Source organism: Pan troglodytes, chromosome 15 (genome assembly GCF_028858775.2).
Source record: "Pan troglodytes isolate AG18354 chromosome 15, NHGRI_mPanTro3-v2.0_pri, whole genome shotgun sequence".
Classification (NCBI taxonomy): domain Eukaryota; kingdom Metazoa; phylum Chordata; class Mammalia; order Primates; family Hominidae; genus Pan; species Pan troglodytes.
In genome coordinates, this window is record NC_072413.2 from 30241501 (window position 1) to 30260108 (window position 18608).

The window sequence follows — 18608 nt, forward strand, 5'->3', positions numbered from 1 at the left end:
GGTACAAAAAATGAAATTGCTCAAGTTAACACTTAGGATTTGACGAAGGCAGTTGGTTCCTTTGGATAAAGTACATGGTTAATTCGATCAGAGCACAGGTTCAATCCTTTATGTGCCACCTAAAGTCAGAGATGAAACCAGCTTAACAGTCAGTACTTTTACCACCTGAACTTCAACTAACTGTCCTCGAAGTGTTTGTTGTTGGCCACATTTAGGAAGCCACACTGAGTTTGGCTCCATGAAAATTATGAGGAAATCGATCCAAGGTCTGGCCTTGCCAGTGTGAAATACTGTCTATATGACATACCAATTAAGTGACATAAGAATGCCAACACCAGTGTTTATGTAAATATAAGGAACTCCACATCTGTACACAAATGTCTAATTTTCAGTATGATTATTTTTATACCCAGCAGAGCCTAGTGGTTAAGATCTTGAGCTTCAGAGTCAGATAATTTTTAATTCAGAATCCTTCTTCACTTCTTACTGGCTGTGGTCACCTTGGACAAATTAATAAGCCTCTCTAAGCCTCAACTTTCTATCTGTTAAATAGAGGTTTCATAAGACTCAGTGCATTATTATAAGGATTATATAAAATGATGCATTTAAAGCTCTTGCCATAATACCCCCTCACGATAAGCATTCAATAAATATTGGCTGTTGTCCTCCAGTATTATTGGCTTCTGTGGATAGTAATATGCCTACTGCATCAGGTTGTTGTGAGCTTTAAATGAGATAATCCTAGCAAAGTGCCTAACTCACAGAAAGAGCTCGTTAGATGCTGGCCGTGATGGTAGTGATGATAATGACAGTGACCAGAGAGGCAAAGTAAGTATCCCAAATTCACACAGCTGGCTAGTGGATGAGCAGGAAATAGAATCTGAGTATAATGTCGCTTCTGCTATAGCATCCCTCTGTGTTAAAGTTTCAGCTAAGGACTGATAGTGAAAATGATTCTACCTGAATCTTTTTTTTTTAAACTCAGAGCCAGCAGACAACTTCTTTTTTGTTATTTTTATTTTTAATTTTTATGGATACATAGTAGTTGTACATATTTATGGAATATATGTGATGTTTTGAGAAAAGCATATGATGTATAATGATTAAATCAGGGTAATTGGGATATCCATCATCTCAAGCATTTATCATTTCTCTGTGTTAGGAACATTCCAGTTCTAATGGGAATGTTAGAAATATTCCATTTATTCTAGGTATTTTGAAATACACAATAAATTACTGTTATCTATAGTCACCCTATTATGCTACTAGTTATTATTCCCTCTACCTAACTGTATTTTCGTACCCATTAACCAACTTATCTTTATCCACCCTCTTCTCCACTTCCCTTCCCAGCCTCTGATAGCCACCATTCTATTCACCGTCTCCATGAGATCAATTTTTTTTAGCTTTCACATATGAGGAAGAACATGCAACCTTGTCTTTTTGTGCCTGGCTTATTTTATTTAACATCATGTCCTCCAGTCCCATCTATGTTGTTGCAAATGGCAAGACTTCTTTCTTTTTGTGGTGGAATAATATTCCATCGTGTATATATACCACATTTTCTTTATCCATTCATCCATTGATGGACGTTTAGGTTCTTGGCTATTGTGAATAGTGCTGCAATAAACATGGGAGCGCAGGTATCTCTTCGGTAGACTGATTTTCTTTCTTTGGGATGTGTACCTAGCACTGGGATTGCTAGATCATGTAGTAGTTCTATTTTTAGTTTTTTGAGGGAACTTCATGTTGTTTTCCATAGTTGCTGTACTAATTTACATTCCCATCAACATCATACCAAAAATGTTTTCCTTCACATCGTCGGTAGCATTTGTTATTTTCTGTCTTTTTGATAATAGTCATTTTAACTGAAGTGAGATGATATCACGTTGTGGTTTTGATTTGCATTTCCCAGATGATTCATGATGTTGAGCATTTTTTCATATACCTGTTGGCCATTTGTATGTCCTCTTTTGAGAAATGCAGACAACTTCTTAATATTAGAAGTGATTGTTTCTCTTTACTTTGGGGAATCCAGGTTTTTCTAGAACCACATTTCCAATGATAGTCTGTTTCTTGTACCTTCCTTCACACCATTAATTAACCACCTTTTCAATTTTCAAGAAAGTTTGTCATTTCTAGAAAGTTATTGAGTAGCACAGCAGTAGAGAACAACAGAGCCACATTAAGATGAGGTTCAAAATGAAAAATTTGTCTCTATTGTAGAACTCACAAGTAGCAGAAATTGTAAAGTATGCCACTGTTAAATCCTCAAATGCCAGAGGTCTCCTCTCCCTATTTATTTTCCATACTATTGTCCTAAGAAAAATCTTTGGAGAATTTGGAGAAAAGCCTGAAATAATTTTTAAGAACCTTAACTTTAAACTGTCTCTTGGTATTCAAGTTTCCCATAAGTTCAAATTTAATCAAATTCATTTTTAAAGGTTTCAATAAAGAGATATGATAAAGGACACCTATTATCATAGTCAATGGTGGAGAGAGAGTTACTGTTTTAATCACAGTAATCCATGATAGTGATTGAGGTGATTGGAGATGGAAAAGCATGTTTCCTCAGTGATCTGAAAGATTTTTTTATTGAACAAAACTCATTTGAAGTTTTAGATATTGTCATAACTTCTTATCATATTTGTTTACACCAATTAATTATTACTTTGGATTCAAGATAAGCCCTTTTCAAAAGCCATTCTAACCTATATTAAACTGGGTCTTACGAAAGACAATAATAGATTTCATAAGTGACAATCCTGGGCCTAAATGTCTCAGAGATTTTGGGAATAATTACACAGATTTCTCACCTTGTTGTTTTTCTCTTCCTAGTGCAACCTTTCGTTTTTCATAAGAGTGAAAATTATTGAAGACATTATAAATTATAAACAATGGGAGAGGAGGATAATGAGAAGGGTTGAAAGAAAAAAACAAGTTTCTCTCTCTTTTTTTTGAATTTTAAGTTCCAGGATACATGTGCAGGATGTGCAGGTTTGTTACATAGTTAAACGTGTGCCATGGTGGTTTGCTGCACAGATCAACCTGTCACCTAGTATTAAGCCCAGCATGCATTAGCTTAGCTATTTTTCCTGATGCTCTCCCTCCCTCTGACCACCCCTCAAAGAAAAAACAAGTCTTGAGCAATATCAGACACCAATGAAGTAGGTCGTTCCTTACCATGATTAGATGCCAGTGGGATCAAATGAAACCTATCCCTCACGTGCAGGGTGTAATCCATGCAAACCAAACGTTCCTGGAACTGGGGGAGAAGGGAAAGGAGGAAGTGGTATCTCTGGCTCTTGGTTCCGGCTTCAAGCAAAATAGTTTATGGATCATCTAACCATCATGTGTACAGGCCTTTCTCATTGGGTGTTTCCCACACATGAAACTCAGCACCTCTCACTGCTTGCCACTAAGCAAATAAAGCAATGGAAAGCCCTCACTTGAGACATTTGCCTGTATGGCAGACTTTATATAAATATGGGAAAATGGAGGTATTTTATGCCCCCTGAAACATAAACAACTTAAAACTGATTTCAGTACGTACCTGAGTTTAAATATCCATTCCTGCCTTCTTAAGTGTTGTTTAGCCTTCTCACTCTTCCTTTTATCTTCTCTCATAAGGACCAGTTTCCTTCCATTTTCTTTTTTCTTTTCTTTTCTTTTCTTTTCTTTTTTTTTTTTTGAGATGGAGTCTCACTCTGTCGCCCAGACTGCAGTGCAGTGGCACGATCTCGACTCACTGCAACCTCCTCCTCCTGGGTTCAAGCGATTCCCCTGCCTCAGCCTCCCAAGTACCTGGGACTACAGGCACCCACTATCACACCCGGCTAATTTTTGTATTTTTATTAGAGACGGGGTTTCACCATGTTGGCCAGGCTGATCTTGAACTCCTGACCTCAAGTGAGGCCTCCCAAAATGCTGGGATTACAAGCGTGAGCCATCACATCCAGCCCCTTCTGTTTTCTTATGCGTAACCATTTAGCTTTTCCTTTGTTCTGCTGTCTCCTTCCAGATGCTGTATTTGGTCTATCCAAATGGACCATTGATATGTTTTTTATGCATTCATTTCTTTCAACAAGTGTTTATTGAGCACCTACTATGTGCCAGTGCTGACCTAGGCACTGGGTATTCAAAGAGGTCCCTACCTTTATGGAACTTAGCAGTTAGTTCTCTTCACCAAAGGAGTTCTAGTAGCAAGAGTTATTATAGTAATTCTTCTTAAACCTCGCTACGTTATAAATTGGCATCGGAACTTCCTAATTCATCATGGCATCTAATATTCTGTTATCGTCACAATTTTTAAATGTGTTAAGCCCTCATGGGAATATGGCAGTGGGCTATTCATGTCCCAAGTAAGTTTCTTTACTTTAAAACCAACAATGGGAGAACCAGATCCAGAATAGATATTTAAGATGCGAAACCCAGAGATTATTGCAAACCCTCCTTGAAGACCGGGTCGCAGGCATAGCTGACCTCAAGGCCATGATGATGAAGGAGAAGGTAAAAGAGCCCAGTCATCACTGCTTAGCCTCCTTCTTTGGAAAAAAAATATATATAAAGGAAGTACCCACCATGTTCCTAGGAGTATAGGTCAGAATAAACAGTGCATTGTGGAGGCATGAAAACAGCATTCTTTAAACATGTTTAGGCTTTAAATTAGAGATTCCCAAGACACACAAGAGTGGAACAAGTGTGAGGGCCAGAAGTTTGAATTAGCTCAATGGGAGCCCTTTCTCTTCTCTTACAAGTACCATGCAGGTGCAACTGAAAGGGATTCAATTGGGGACAGCTAGCGACATGCAAAATTAGAGTCTAAGCCAGGAGACTCTGGTACTTGGGACTGGAAAAGAAGGTCAGCAGTCAATGGGCAGATTGTGCTGGCTTCTTATCAGGGCTCACAAGCTAAATAGTGCAGGACTTGTCCAATATGCAGATGGGGTAAGAGCAGATTCTTGTTTTCTACTAATGGCCTCATAACTACTGTCAAGTGAGAAGCAATAGCAACAGACAGACAGTGGGGATCTATTTAGAGCAGGAAGAGTGGAATGGCTCATTTTGGCCCAATGTCATGCGACTAGCTCTTCAGCCGCATGCATGGGTCAGGCCTGTCCACCAGAAGCCCAGCTGCTGAGCAGCCTCAGAACACTTACATGGCAGGGAGTCTTTGTTACATGGAGCAGGATATGCTTTTCAGGTGTTTCTGCCCAAGTACCCCACCTGCAGGAGCAAGGAAATGTAACTCCCTGGAAGCCTGGCACTTAGCAGAAGAGTTACTTCAGCGGGAAAATCTGGGTGCACTCTCTCCCTCCGCCATTTTTTTTTGAGACAGAGTCTTGCCCTGTCACCCAGGTTGGAGTACAGTGGCACGATCTCAGCTCACTGCAACCTCCGCCTCCCAGGTTCAAGCAATTCTCCTGTCTCAGCTTCCTGAGTAGCTGGGACTACAGGTGTGCACCACCATGCCCAGATAATTTTTATATTTTTAGTAGAGATGGAGTTTTACCATATTGGTCAGGTTGGTCTGGAACTCCTGACCTCAGGTGATCCACCTGCCTCAGCCTCCCAAAGTGCTGGGATTACAGGCGTGAGCCACCATGCCTGGCCCACTCTCCCCTTTTGTGTTAAAAATACATTAGCATGCTATACTTTACTTCATAATATATTGTTTTTAAATAGAAAATTATTTAAATCAGCAATTAAGTCACTTGAGATGTCTCAACCCCCAGATCTTTGAGGAAAAAGTTGTATTGCAGGAAAATGGGCTTGTTTGTCCCTTGGCTACCAGTACCTGACACATGACTATGTATTGTCAAGGGGGCAGTACTGTGCTTTGGTTTGAGAAACAGCCTCATGGAAATGAGTAGTGATTCCAACAGAAATGTGGTCTTGTGTCTGTGGGGAGAAGGATGCAATCGTCTAATGAGTCATCACTTTATTGCTGCCACCACCACTGCTCCTCCTTTCCATCCTGTGCGCTCATATTGGTATCATTTGAATGGCAGTACCTGCCAATTCTCAGTCATTTATGTACGATAAACAACCATGTGTCTACCCCCTTAATAGATTGAAAAGCTGCGCATTATTGAAACCCACTTGTCTCAGTTTTTCCCAGGCAGAATCGACACAGCCTCTGTCCTCTCTGGATAGAACTATGCAGAACGTTCTGAGACAGAGAAGGTCAAAAGCATTTGGTCACCAACTTCTTCCTTTTTCATTTTGGAGTGGAAATAATGAGCATAAAAGAAGACGGGGAGTTTCCATCTTTCCTTAAGGAGGATAAAAACTGAGAAAAAATTAAAGTAATTCAAGCAAGAAGCTAATCCCTTCTCAACTTCGTAATATGACCAGCTTGGTTCAGGTAATCCATGTGAGATAGACCTGGAAGACTCCACTTGTTTCTAAAAAGCCATGTCTTCAAAGTAAAACAGAATCTAGAGACATATATCAGGTGAAATTCTAGTCTGTTTCCTAAATTAACCTAGATGACTCAGACACAGGTGAGATTTTGCCCAAATGGCCCAGATTACCCAATTTCCCGTGTCAACGGAGATGACCAAAGACAGCTTGCCCCAAATGAAGAATGTGAATGCAACTGTTTGAAACATACCATGGCCAGAAGAATAATTGGCCAGTTCCTTGAAAAACTTAATTATGAATGTGCTTCCCATTCCATTACTTTTCTCCTCTCTAGTTGGAAATGTCACTTGAACCACCTGGCAAATTCTAGGAGGCATTCCACCACAAGGCTGAGGATACATTTTCCTGCGGGGATGTCCCAGGAAAGGGAGGACACTTGAGAGGAAATCATAACACCCGCCAAAGCTGAAGACAAATGGCTATGATTTAACCTAGAGGTTTGCCTACAGGCTTGTAGGCGATTCCTACAGGCTTGATTCCTGGAAGCCTTGCTCTTTTAAACGAAGCAAGAGACACCATGGCTCAGAAGGGGATTGCCTCAGTCTGAAATGCTCACCAGCAGGGGTAAGGGCTAGCAGGTGAAAACACTGTCGGACACGCTGGCTTGCCAAAATCCATAGAAAATGAAAACTCAGCAATCAAACTTGAAATCACTTCTGAAATTCCAGCCGTAAAATCAAGAAGAGAGTTCACATGCCATGTTTTGGAAGTTGTCAATTGGACACTATATTATCAGGAATTTGAAGCATAAAGGAGGCTTCCAGCCCATGCAGCCTGTTAAGGACTAAGTGGGCAGAGCTAACACTTCACTGGGTAAGTAGATCCTACTTACCCAAAAGGTAGCTGGGCAGGTATCAAATTTCCTTTTTTTTTCCTTTAATCTTTTTCCTTTAATCTTTTTCCTTGCCAAAGTACCAAAGCTGATTCTATCAACCTAACTTGACATTGTACCCAGGGAAAGCCCATACTGGAAACCCAGGGCCGCAGATCAAGATTGTGAGGGGTGCATTCTGAGAGCAGAACTGTTCTGAGTGTGTGTATAAATGGTGTGCCAGTCTAACAGGCCAGTGAGGAGAAACTAGTCATGGAGTCTTAGAAACCATTGACTGCCTGGACCGAGGAGAGTGACCTGGATGCCTGCTCCCACTTCTTCCATAGCTCCAGTTTATATCCTCTTACCTGGGGCTTGGGCAATATTGCTGATGGAAAAGCCCACCTTTATGCCCTCCCACCTTTCTTTCCCCATGTCTAGCAGCCTGGGCACCTGGGAGCACCTCCTCCCTCCGCCCACCCCCTTCCAGAGGGAGTGATCTAATCAGCAAATTCCCATTGGCTTGTTAATGATTCACTGTGTGGTTTGTTCCAGAAGATGGAAGGCAAAGAATCTCTAATGACGGCATTTCACAGGTGCTGCTGAGCCTGGGAAGCAGTGTTGGTTGGGGATAGGGCCTTTTCATCTCCCCGCAGTCTCTACCACCTTCTCTGACTAGGAGACGATGTGCTCACACTCCCACACTCAGCTTCACACTTTCTGTTGTGACGTGGGTTTGGGCATCTGCTTCCCTGACCCAGAGGAAACCAGTCTTGCCTGGTGGGTTTCTGTCTAGTATGAGGGAGGAGGAATGGAGTGCCTTTTCTGCAGGCACCTGCACATCTTGGGAGCTTAGAGAGTCTGTGCAAAGGTAAACAGTTACATAAGGAAAGAAAGACTTACTTTAGTCCTGGGTCTTGTGTGGGCCCTGCGGTAGCACGTGGAATATTAAAAAATAATGTGGGGATTACCGCCATCTCTTCCGTATTTGTTCTTCTGAGTCATGCTCTAGTTTAAGCAGCAAGAAAGACGATGACCTTTCTCTTCAGTTTACCTTAAAGAGCAGCTGGTGTTTAATGGAAAATTTTGAGAAAGTTGTCGTTATGAACCAATTCCATGGCTGGAGCATTTCCTGCAAAGGCTCTTATCTGGAGAAAGAGGATTTCAGGGTGAGAAAGCTGGCATGACGGGAGGATGAGTCGGGAGGTGGAGGGAAGAGTTAGAATGGCCAAGAGAGCGGGAACAAGCTGCCTGTTGTGGCTGTGGCTCTCAGATTTTCCTTGAGATTTTTTTCTGGACCTTTAACTTGAAGACATGCCCATTTTGAAAGATTTTTTCTTTCTGAAGGATATTTTGGGCTGTAGGCAGGGCAAGAAAGTTCAAGCCCAGACACTGGGGGTTTCTCCTGGCTGTGCTGATAACCTGCTAGGGAAAGGAAGAGTTCTATTTTCTTCCCTCGTGTGGAGGTGATAATTCCTGCCTGGATCAGTCTTATAAAAATGTTTGGAAGATTATGTGGTTAATGTTTGGGTGCTAATCTATACCAAATGCTTAAGAAATATGCAGTTAATTCTTAATCTGAAAATTTCTTTGTTGTGATTCTCTTCTCCATGGCAGGTCCGTAATACTGAGTATTAGGATGTGTTAGAAAAAGGCAGCAGGAACAGGTCTCATTATCTATTTAGTTATTTTTCAAAGCTTTCCTTGGGGGAGAAGGCTAATGAATGAGTAAAGACTGTGAAGGAATATACTGTACAGAAGATAGACACTAATTAATCTCCTCCTCTGATGAGGCTGGAGAGAAAAAAAGAAACTTACATTAAAGCAAGAGAGATATAGGTTAGACATAATGAAGAACTTGCCTATTATGAGCATTTTAAATTGCTGCACAGGGCAGGCAAAACCATAATTCTGATGGTGGCCAGTATACAAAGCAATGATACCAGCCAAATTTCACAGAAGGAAAGAGTCTATATTATCTGAATAAGTTAGGTCTGCTTTCTGGCATAAGCAAACTTTATTTCCCCACAACCAGCGCTCTAACCTGTGGGTGTGGCAATTATTTTAGAGTCTCTCTCTCTAGAAAAGTCCCTTTTGGAAACTAGGGCCTTTCTCATCACTGTGTAAGTGAACTCCCTGACAGTTCTAGGAAGACTACAGATTTTTTAAGCTGAGACAGTTTTTTTTCTCTCTCTCTTTCTTTCTTTTAACCTTTTTATTTAGTCTGTTAAACCACCAGAGACACAGATTCCTCCCAAGGGGCTATTTCTGCTTTTCATTTATTGAGACTACCAGGTCATATCACTTGTTTTTGATGAACTCAGAGCTATTTAAAGCTGCTCTTAGGCCTTTAACTGCTTTCCTAGATGCCTGCTCTCCCAAGTCACCCTCCTCTTTTCAGCCTGCCCACCCCACTGCCCTTCTTTCCTCTTATATTCTCCCCTGTCCCTCCTGACTGTCTGCAACCCCTTTTATTTTTCCCTGTCCCTTATCTTCTCCTAATAGCTCTCTTTTCTTTCTCTCTCTCTCTCTCTCTCTCTCTCTCTTTTTTTTTTTTTTGAGACAGGATCTCGCTTTGTCATCCAGGCTGGAATACAGTGGCATGATCATGGCTCACTGCAGCCTCCAACTCCTGGGCTCAAGTGATCCTCCTACCTCAGTCTCCTGAGTAGCTAGGACTATAAGCACACACCACCACACCAGCTAATTTTTAAATTTATTTTTATTTTTATAGAGACAGGGTTTCACTATGTTGCCCAGGCTGGCCTCAAACTCGTGGCCTCAAGCAGTCCTCCTGCCCCAGCCTCCCAAAGTGCTGGTATTACAAGCATAAGCCAATATGCCCAGTCTCTCTCTCTTTCTTTCTTTTCTTTTCTTTCCTTCCTTCCTCCCTCCCTCCCTCCTTTCCTCCCTCTCTCTCTCTTTCTTTCTCTCTTCCTTCCTTTCTCTCTTTCTCTCTTCCTTCCTCCCTCCCTTCCCCTTCCTTACTTCTTCTCTTTCCTTCCCTTCCATTCCATTCCCTTCCCTTCCTCCCTACCTCCTTCCCTCTCTCCCTCCATCCCTTTCTCCCTCCATTCCTTTTTTCCTTTCTTCCTTTCTTTCTCTCTGTCTCTTTCTCTCTCCCTTTCTTTCTTTCTTTTTCCCTTATGAACCGTGTTCCCTGCACCTTCCAGAGCCATGGTTGGAAAAATTAGATTGCTTCTTGGAATCTACAGTAGAATGTCTGGTTGAAAATCACGTCTGGAAAAGCCAGGATAGCCAGAACAGGCCTTCAGATATGTTTATTCATTCAACAAATATTTATTGAGCAGCTATTTATGTGCAGACCCCTGAGATTAAAGTTATTGGCAACCTATAAGCCAGAAGAGAGATAGTTTTACCCATTTGACATATAGGCTTAATTGAAGATTAAGGGTTGTCCTAAACAACCTTGTTTTATTCCCTGGCCCTATGTTCATAATCACTAATTATTGCTACAAAACAAAGTGCCCCCAGAGAACTTTTACAAATATTTTAAACATCCTAATGGTCATACTGGTTTGCCTTGGATGTCACTAGATTGTGAATGGTAATTAGTTTTCTTTTTCCAGCTGAGGGCCCCTTAGGCATTGCCATGTCTGGCCCTTTCAAATTCTTTCTGAGCAATTGGTTCCTAGATAATTGTAATCAATTGTTTCCTATGGGCAAACCCTTCTCAATAATGAGCTCATCATCCCATCAGGTGAAAATGCAGCAGCACAATTAATATTTTGGGGATAAAAACAAATTACTGTTTGCTGAATAATGAGCCCTGAGTCCTGTTTTAGAGCTGAATATGGAGTGCAAGACCAAAATTTAATTCTTTTCATGAGAACTGACAGACTTTACTTCAAACCAACTACACTTCATTAAAACTGTGATAACAGTCTGCAAAGCAGCATAGAAATATTGCAGCTGTGGGCTCTCAGAGAGAAGGAAAGAATCCTTATATTGTTCAAATATGACACAATGCGTTTGTAATGGAGTCACTCCATCCCAGATATATTCGGATTCAATGCACTGATTCTCCTCCCCTGCCACTCGGGTTCACTTAATGGTGAAAGGGAGGCAGCAGCCAAAGCAGCCAATTCTCTTACTTGCTTTAGACTGTACAGAAATTGAGCCACCCGAGTTGGGGGTGCAAGGGTGCAGAAGGATAAGAAGGGTAAATCCCACTGAAGAAGAGTCTGGTACCAGGACCAACAGCAATTTGGGCAGGTCATGTCCAGCCAAGATGTGGAGGAGGAAAATGTGGGTGGAGACTCAATGGGCTTCGTGGAGGTAGAGGTGATGACCACCCTTTGTGACTGCATGAGTCACTCTGCCTTTGGATTAGGGATTTGGGGCCCGAGGCCACTCAGAGAACATCTCCAGGAAGCCTTTTCTAACTCCCCGGACTGTGAGATGGCCTCTCTGTGCTCCCAAGGTGCCTTGAACACACTCCTCTACAGTTCTTACCACCTGCTGAAATTGTCTGCTTTTTCACAGTGGTTGGCACCATGGTCTTTGGAGAAAGGTAGTATGGCTTTGTCACTAATTAGCTGTGTGACCTTAGGCAAGTCACATAACCTCTCTGAGCCTCAGCTTCCTTACAAACAATATTTAATAGGGTAGATGTGGGAATTAAAATGAGTTAGTAAAAGGCCTGGCATATACTAATCATTATTACCATCATCATTAGTGATATCATCTTTTCTACTTCATCATAAGTTTCTCAAATGCAGGGTCCACATTATTTATCTTCATCTACTAAGAGTTCAGCACACAGATGCTCTCAATAAAGGTCTATTCAATAGATTTCACATCAGCAGCTGCTAGATCATAGTAAGAGGACAGATGTGCCTTTCTTGGGAAGATGATTGCCCTGGAGGAAGCTAACAGTCAACAGTGACTCAGAGATAGTCACCTCCTCCCCTGTGTGTTCACAGTGGTCAGTGAGAAGTGATAGCAATGACCTTTCCTGTGAGAGGTTAGAATAGGAAAGATTTCTTGATAAGAAGATGGTATGACAAATTCAAAGACTCTTTCACCAGAAACAAGCTCTGAGCCAGTGTGACTATTGAGGCATGTCTCCCAGGAAAATCTCCCAGATTCCTGATAGAGCCCGGCATTATGTGTGTAGAAAACGTAGCTGTGGGTTAACTTTTTACCCCTCTCCATCTGCACTGCCTTTAGTGGGCTTCCAGTGGTGGGGGTTGGGGGCGTTCTCTGGTTAGCTTGGCTGCCCACACTGTGCCTATGTGTGCTATGCACTCACACGGGCCTCACTCCTAATGAGAGTTATTGGAAGCCGAAGGCGCTTCTGAGGGAGGATTTCTCTGTACAAACAGCCACATTTGCTCGTATCTGAGATATACAGGTGTGGTCAGGTCTAAGGGGAAGAACATGGATAATTTTCCAGCTCCTTTTTAGACCTTTGAAGGCAGGAAATAATTGGGGTTTGTGTGTTTGTATGTGTGTGATGAGAGAGAGAGAGAAAAAAAATAAGAAGGTGAGAAGAAGAGAAGGGAAACTCATGGCATTTCTAAGCAAATTGTTTCCACAATAATGTTGCCCCTCTTAAAATTAGCATAGTTCCTGAAATGAAGAGCTGTGTTGTGACTCAGAAATATTTCAGACAGCAGTGTTTCCACCAATTCATCAGAGATGTTATTAAGCCAGAGAATGACTAAAATCTGGTGATATAGGTGAAATAAAAACTGCTTTCAGCAGCCTTTCTCAAGGAGTGAGACTGGCTCGCCTCTGGCACAGTGGACTTCAAAATTAAAGGGGGAGACATTCGTGTGATATGGTAGCAAAAATACAGCTAAGGAGAAATCCTCATTATGAGCATGCAATAGAAGGGAAAATGCCAGTAGGCATTGAGACGTCTGAACTGTGGTCCAGAATCTGCTACTAACTAATGTGTGACCTTGGGCAAGTCACTTCATTTCTTTAGACCACAGTTTTTGCATCTGGCAAATCTCCTCCAGCTCTAATATTGTAACTTATTAAAGCATAGAAGTACATCCAAATGAAATAATAAATAAGACATAGCTATATCATTTCCCTATCTTTATACATTGGAATTGTGAATGTGTGTTAGTCCATGTTTATCAATGTCTAGACAATATTCAAATGGGCTCTATATCAATTCTCTTTCTAGTGTTTCCTACAATGAAAATTTCTGTATCCTTAAAAAAATGAAAAGATCCCCAGATCGTGGCATCTAATTTAAGAGATGATTTCTACCACTACTTCTTTCATCCGGTTCTTTAATAAGCATGTTTAATACCAACTGTGTGCCCAGTGCTGTTGAAAGGAAGATGGCAATAAGACTGCATTTAAGAAACCACCACAGAATCATGGCCTAATAAAACAATATTAGCAGCATCTTGGCATCTGTCCCAGGATCTGACCTGCACATACATTTTGAAGTGAGCATTTACATGAGTATTTTAGCTGAAGGCAGCTAAAATTCCAGGGCACACCTACCTGCAGCATCATATAAAATGCTTTCTTCAATAGTGTGTCAGCCAGGTTTGTATTGACTAACTTGAATCATGGCTGACATAAAATTCCATTTCCTTTGTCCAGGGGACAACAGAAATGCAAAGGGGAAGTTTCCACCCAAAGTCTAAAAAGACAGGGCCTGAGATCCATGATAACTTTGCAGGGGATAATAAGCATCTCCTTTGTGTTGGGACCATCCATTGGGTTCCATCTCCTAAGAGGTGGTGATGGATGATGACTGGCACCTGGGCATGGAGGCTATCCATTGCACATTTTCCTGTAGACCTTTCTCTGCTTCCCTGGTCTCTGTGTATCACAAAGACCCAAATATTTTAACTTGAGTGGTACCAAAAACCAATGAGGGGGTGATTATCGAAGTGGGAACAGTGGGAAAGGATGCTGTGCAAATACAAAAGTTTTGTAAACATTTAATAGGAATTCTTAAAACATGGCTTCCAATTTAAACCTTTAAGTCACTAACCTGCTAGTGAGAGAGTGTGTGTGTGTAAGAGATATTTTCTCTGTTCTCCTTTCCTAAGAATTAGGAAGCTCTAGGGTGGGGCCAGAACCGAGGGTCAGATATGATTGGTGGGAGGAATTAAGGCAGTAGTGTGTCCATAAAAGAGTCATTGACTGGTGTACATGGCAAGTCAATACTCAGAGACACCCAGTTGCAGCAGAGAAAGAGGTTTAATTGTGGGGTCACTGAATGAAGAGATGGTAGAAAGCCTCAAGTCCATCTCCCCAAGGAATTTGGGGTTTGGGTTTTTAGGAGTTTGGGAGTAGGCTGAAATGTGGAGATCATTGACTGGTCGAAGAGTGCAGAGTGGCATCATGGAACAGGGAGATGAAGAAGCCATGTTCCCATGCTGATCCCATTCCTGGTGGTTCCTGAGGACTCATAAACCAGGACTACTAAGGGCCGGGTGCTGCTGATACTGCCCCCACCGGGTTGACAAGAATTGCATGCTTACAGAAATATAGTAAGACCCTGTGGGAGTCTTCAAACTGGTTGCTAGAATTCAGGTCTAAAAAAACTCTTAAGTGATTCTTCAACAAAAGCCTTATGAGTCTAATGTTAGAGATCCTGTCTGTGGGAACAATGGGGATGCAAATCAATTTTTAAACAGTCTTATGGCCCTAATGTCAGAAATCCTATCTATAGAAACAATGGGAATGCAAATGGTCAGTATCTAGTGACTTTTACTGGAAATGGGCCACAGTACAGCCTGATTGATGTTGAATTATAACTATATTTCTGTCTAGAACCTGGCATGCAATTCTTGTCAACCCTGTGGGGGCAGTTTCAGTGGCACCCCATCCCTCAGTAGTTCTGGTTTATAAGAGTCCTCAGGAACCTCTTGGATAAAGAATTTGTATGTCTGGGCGTGGTGGCTCACGCCTGTAATCCCAGCACTTTGGGAGGCTGAAGTGGGTGGATTACCTGAGGTCAGGAGTTCGAGACCAGCCTGGCCAACATGGTGAAACCTCATCTCTACTAAAAATATGAAAATTAGCTGGGCGTGCTGGCACATGCCTATCATCCCAGCTACTTGGGAGGCTGAGGCAGGAGAATTGTTTGAGCCCAGGAGACAGAGGTTGCAGTGAGCTGAGATTGTGCCACTGCACTCCAGCCTGGCCAACAGAACAAGAAAAAAAAATTGTACAAAGTCCTCTAGCAAACTGGAGGAGATCAGAGGGAGAAGGATGCATCAAATACTACATTGCAAGAGCTGTGCAATTCCTAGGAGAAAATTTATCCTGGGGGAAGAAAAATTCTGGCACAGCAAGCTGGGCTTAGCAATAGGACTTAAGGATCAAAAGGAGTAATGACCCTTGGTTCAGCATAAAAGCTGTTATTTGAATCCACCCTGGCCCAATTATCTTTGTGTTGTATGCTAGCCCTGGAGAGAAGAAAAAAAAATAAAACTGGCAATGCTGTGTCACCAAAGTCTGTAACACCGTGGAGCCCAAAGAACTCCACTGCAGGAGCAGGCCTCTCCCCTGACAGCATGATGCAAGAGAGAACACCATTTTCTTTCTTTGCAGATGTAAGCTACGTGGCCAAGGCACTTAACAAGGCTGGCCTCTAGAACAGAGCACCAGCAGTAGCAGGGGATCATGCTGGAGGGGCCAAGGCTGGCAGTGTAGGAAACAGGATGCATACAGAGGCATTGTCACCGTAAGCACAGGCCCAGAAGGAATCTCAAACACTTTTGAGACATCCTCTGAGGCTCTCAAGATTGCCTACGGAGTGAGGGGCTGCGGAGGGGGAGTCATGCAGATGGAGTCCGTATTAAGAATGGACTCCATATTAAGAATGAAATTGCTTCTTTGATTTCTACATCCTGGAGACAGCTGGGTCACACTTCTTTGGAAGTGTGCTTTTGAGAGGTATATCCAACACTTACGTTTCACTTCAGATATTCTCAGCCTCACTTGTCTTGTTCCAGCTGCTATAGCAATGACCAGCTCCACATAGTCTAACACTGTCTAGCCTCATAACTGCACTGTAAACCCTTTACCTTCTTCCTGCTGCTTCCCTGTTGACACAAAGACATAGGACCCCACTTGGTGTCCATGTATGGACAAGAAAATTAACAATCTTGTGGGTTAAACTTTTAACCAGTGGGAAACAAGAGCTGGTGGAGCAATTTTTCCCTCTTTTTTTCCCCCCATTCCAAGACACCAGACCGTCCTTGAGATGTAATTTATACTGTTTCTTAGACGATGGTTCCCCAGATGGAACAAGAAGATATGGAGAAGAGACATATTGCTTGGCCTATAGGACTGGAGGCAAATTGTGCAGATCTTTGTGTGTAATATTAAAGATTACTAAAGAATATCCACCACAGAGGAGGATTGCAACAACCGGGGGCACAGATGACTGATTCGGTGAAGATAAGCAAGGGTCTCTCCTCAACAACCCCAGCATTTCTGCAGCAACCTCATAAACAGAGTGACCAAGGTAGCAAGGTTGGAGCCTATCCATGAGCCCAAAAGTATGGGCTGCTTCTTATCAAGGCTGCTGATACTGTCCCCATTGTCACTGCCAGAAATAGAGACTGACATGGATTCCTTGATATGATGCCATTCTTCAGTGAGACCAGCCAGCCATTTCATGGCCAGATGGTTATGTTTCACTCCTTCTACCCTAATGGGGCAGCAATTCATCTTTACTGGAATTGCTGCCTATTTTACATATTGGTTGTTTGTTTTTCCTTCCCATAGTGTCTCCACTGGCATAATCTTCTAAGGCCTTTCACAATGCCTGATAAATATAGGTATGGTAGCCTTCAACAGCATTACCTATGAAGAGGGGACCCATTTTACAGCAACAGCAAAAGAGCGGTGACAACAGGCACATAACTACAGCATCTACTACGGACCTCGCCATCCAGAATCAGCCAGTCTAGTAGAATGGTGGAATGGGCTATTGAAAGCTCAGCTAAGACTCCAGCTCAAGGAAAATAGGCCACAAAGTTGGAGCACTCTCCTTTGGGCATGCAATATATGTGTAGAACTAACAGCTAATATATGGGCCCCAGTAGTTAGAATACATGGGTCTGGGAAAAAGGCATGGCTTTGGCCATCATTACTCCCAGTGACCTTCTTATGGAATTTGTGTTTTCCATTTGTACAAACTTAGAATTTTCCAGGTTTAGAAGCGCGTGTTCCCAGAGATCAATAAGGTTTATGCTGCACTTAAAACTGCAACTGCCACAGGGTTACTTTGAACTCATCCTGGTGGATCAGCAAGCAGAGAGAGTTCCTGTCCTGAACACCAAGAGGAGCCGTGGTTGCTCTGCACAATGTGAGCAGGGGAGACTATGTCTGGAATCCACCTGATTCACAAGGATGTGTTTTGGTGTATCCATAAAAAATAGGTAATTGTCGCAATTACAGACCAAGGACAAAGCAATACAGACCTCGGGCCTCTTGCTGATGTAGGTCTTGATCATATTACTGGGCAAGCAGTGCAGATCAGTAACAAAGTGCTGACCAAGGGTGATAGAAATCTAAAATGGGAGGTAGAAGTGGGGGATGGCAGATGTCAGTTATGGCCTTAGGATCAGCTATAATGGAGGGTCTGCATCTTGCTTCACTAGTCCTCTTGCCTTGGACCTTTTTGGAAATGCAACTACCGCAATCTTGAAGGAGACTCTCTGACAGATTATACTCATACCTCCTCCGTCAGGGAAAAATGGCCACCTTGTTCTCAGAAAAATAGAGGCTCCAGAGTGTACCAAGTGAAACAGATAATGGAGGGCACCAGCAGGCTGCGTGGTGTGAGGGGTGGGCTCATTAGACTGTTCTCACTCACCACTTTAGACCTCTCAGCTTCACTCGTCTCTTGTTCCAACTGTCACCTCAGCAAGCAGCTTCCTGAAGGCACAACCAGACAGCACTTTGCCTCACGCCCACCCCATGCACTCTCACCTGTTACTCTGAGGTTTCTCTGTTTGATAACAAGGCATAGGAATTCACAGCAACCCTCACACCTGTACAATCTGTGAGTGCAGGAGAATGGACCCATTAGAATGAGCCCTTGACCAATGAGATATGGGAGCAGGGGATAAATTCTTCCCCTTTTCTCACCCAAAGAGACATTCCTGAGACATTTTTTACATGGCTTCATTGAAGATAACTCTGTGATATCAAACAATCCGTTGTCCTTAGTGGTAGCCAGTTCAATACACTTCCTTGTACCTGTATTGGTTTTATCTCCTTTTCTGTCTCACGTTATTTATCCTTCTGTCCTGGTCCTTAATGTATGCTCCCTAACAAAATCGTGGCACATAAACCCTTGCCTCAGACTCTACTTTCTGAAGAAACCAGCTAAGGAAAAAGTGTCTTTAAA